Below are 3,071 nucleotides of genomic sequence, written 5' to 3'. Positions count from 1 at the left end.
GACGTGGCGCCGCGGTGGATGCACAAGTCCGTGGCGTAGTGACGTTGGCGAGCGGGCGGACGGACGGGACGATGGGTCGTCGCAGCCAAGCGTGTCCGTGCTGACAGATGTTGCGGTGAGGTGCGGGGCGATGCATGGCGCGGCGACAAAGGGGCGCCGGAGCTTCGGGTTGACCAGAACGAGGCAGCGTCCATGCCTGACATGGCGCCGTGGTGGATGCTGATGCCGACCGGGGGCGCGGCGACGGTGAGGTGCAGTGGCGGATTAGGATTGGATAAGAGGGGCTGATTTCTTCCTTTCTCTCTCTTCTTCCTCCTTTCTCCTAAAAAATGAAGGAGGAGCTCAAGGAGGGGCTCCATTGTTTGTGGAGGTCTAGGGGAGGCTGGAGCCCGTAGACCCACCGCTAGCTCCGCCCCTGTTGAGGTGGGCGTCTAACTTCAGGTCGGGCGGCATGGCGTATTGGCGTGCTCTGTCTCCTCTGCTTCAGGCTTCACGGCTCTCTTTTTTTTTTATCGATTCACGGCTCGTTTGTTCGGGGGTAAAAGTGACTGAGCCATTGCAGTGCAGCATCTTCATTTGTAAGCCAATGCACGCCACGGGGTATCGAATCTCGGAAACTTTATATGGTCGACTGTTGGCAGTGTTGGGCTTCCCTTCCGTCATCAGATGGGTAATTTGTGCCTCGTTCGTGCACTGGTACAAGCCGAAAAAAAATCTAGAGACTGCATAGTAGGGCAACAAAAGTAACATCAGGTTGAATTTCAGTTGCCACTCGCCTTTACCTGTGAGGTTGTGCAAGGTGAAAAACAATCAGAGCTGCTCAATTAGACATGGGACGGCAAATGAAGAGGGGCTCATCTCCCTTCGCTCGTCTCCCTTTCTCTTCTTTCTCTCCTTCTCTTCTTCTTCCCCTCCCTTCTTCATTCTTTCTTTCAGAAATAATAGACGGTTTAGGCATTGATCTGGGGGTTGTGTGTGTGTGTGGGGGGGGGGGGGGGGGGGGGGGGGAGGGGGGAGGCGGGGTTGAGACCCCTTGCCGCGCCTGTAGATCCGCCACCGGTGGGCAGCTCTGGAAGCATCAGAATGGTATCGTCTTTCGGCAAGAAACAATGTCCCTGGGCCAAACCATGCAAGCCTGCAAGAATGAAGCCACATTGTGGAGATGCTGCCTCCCTAGCTCGGACAGATCTCTGGTAGATCAATGGTGTTCTATATTGTCTTGAGAAAAGTCCAGTTCATGCTCTTGAACTATTACAAAAATCTAATTTTCAACTATCAACTACAAAACCGGATAACAAGGGAGCATCCACCTGTCCAAATCGGACATGTTTGGCCCTTAGGGTGGTTTTATATTTAAAAAATCAAAAAAATCTAATTGGATCTAAAAAACTAATTTAAAATATGAAATGAAAATCAATTATTTCTAAAAATATAAACTATATAATATTGATCTATTTGAATCTTATTTATTAAAAATAATAGGCATAACTACAAGCAATAAAATACTAGGAACACAAAAAATTTGGATCTAAATAATTAAGAACTAGAATGCCAATAGACAGGTTACATTTTTAGAAAAATTTTGCTACTAGCTTTATTTTTTATTTAAAAATGAATTACTTTTGAACTTTTTAGTTTACTTTTAATAATTTTAATTTTAACAAAATAAAAAACCATCCTAAGGGTTAAATTTATCTTGTTTCAATAATCTAATGGCCTCTATATCCGATTTTGTTCAAAATCAGACTTACTCCCTTCGTCCCCAAATGTAAGGCGTTCTGGAGTTTTTAAGACATATTATGATTGTGTAGAAAAGACTCTCCTACCTCTAATTATTAAACATTGGGATTCTATTTGTGTAACTAAATATGTGCTAATTAAAATAGCATGGCCTTTCTGGTGCACTGCCTCTACATGGCTGCATGCACGTCTTTCTGTTGGGAAAGACTCGAAAATGATGCACAATTAAGATGGTTGGTCCACTCTCAACTCAAAATGCCTTACATTTGAGTACAAAATTTGAACTTCTGAATGCCATATATTTTAGGATGGAGGGAGTATGTGATAGTTCAAAAGTGTAACTAGACTTTTCGCTATTTTCTTTAGCAATGTATACCGCCACAAAAAAAAACCTTGTAAAACGATCAGATCATTGAGAGCCACCTCTATAAATGATTGATATAGGTGGGGATCCTGTCCCCTCTGTTGACCCTAAAAAACTCCTGAATTTCTTTTAGGAATTGCCGGGTAAACACTAAACAGGACCTTTTCTGTTTAATCAAAGTCGAGATAAATGGGCTGGGTCTTTATGTTGCATCCAGCCCAATATTCTTCTAGCGTAAATGTTGGCCAGGAGTCCAAGGAAGCCCACTGGAAGCCCAACCCTACGAAGAAGGCCCAAGGCCTGCATTGTACTAGACCTGCAACTGGCCGTCTGGGAATTTCACCCGCAGGTCACAGGAATTTCTATTTATCGCGAGCGCGAGTAGCAGTCGACACATCGCAGAAGGGGCGCGTGCGATGAGGCCGCCAGCGAGCTACCGGAGTTGGGGAGGGAGGGGGTGGAGCGACCGGCGTCGAGCTAGGGGAGTGGGAAGGGGCGGGCATGGAGGGTGGGAGATAGGTGGAGCGGCCGCCGACGGCTGGGGTGGTGGAGGGCCGCGGCGGCCGGGGTTGCTGGGGTGGGGCTGCTCCGGCGCGGCGGAGCGCCGCCGGTCGGGGTGGTGGGCGCCGGCGCCGGGCCAGATCCTGAGCGGGGGTGTGGCGCCGGAGAGGTTAGGGGAGGACGGGGATGCGCTGGCGGTGGTTGGTGGGCGGACGGCGCGGCGGCGCCGCCGGCCGGGGCGGAGGACGAAGGGGCGGGGGCGGACAACGCAAGGCGGGATGGAAAAGATAAACAGTGCCTTATGCGATGGAATTCGTGGAAATCGTTTAAAGCGATAAATAAACACCCCGAGGTCACCGCGGTACACTACCCACGTTCACTTTTAGGTGCCGCTGTGCCAGCTGGCAGCGCCGTTTTCAGAAACCAAGCACAAAGCAGGGTAGACAACGGTCACACGGATGACATC

Source organism: Panicum virgatum, chromosome 9N (genome assembly GCF_016808335.1).
Source record: "Panicum virgatum strain AP13 chromosome 9N, P.virgatum_v5, whole genome shotgun sequence".
Lineage (NCBI taxonomy): Eukaryota > Viridiplantae > Streptophyta > Magnoliopsida > Poales > Poaceae > Panicum > Panicum virgatum.
This window is presented reverse-complemented; position numbering follows the sequence as displayed.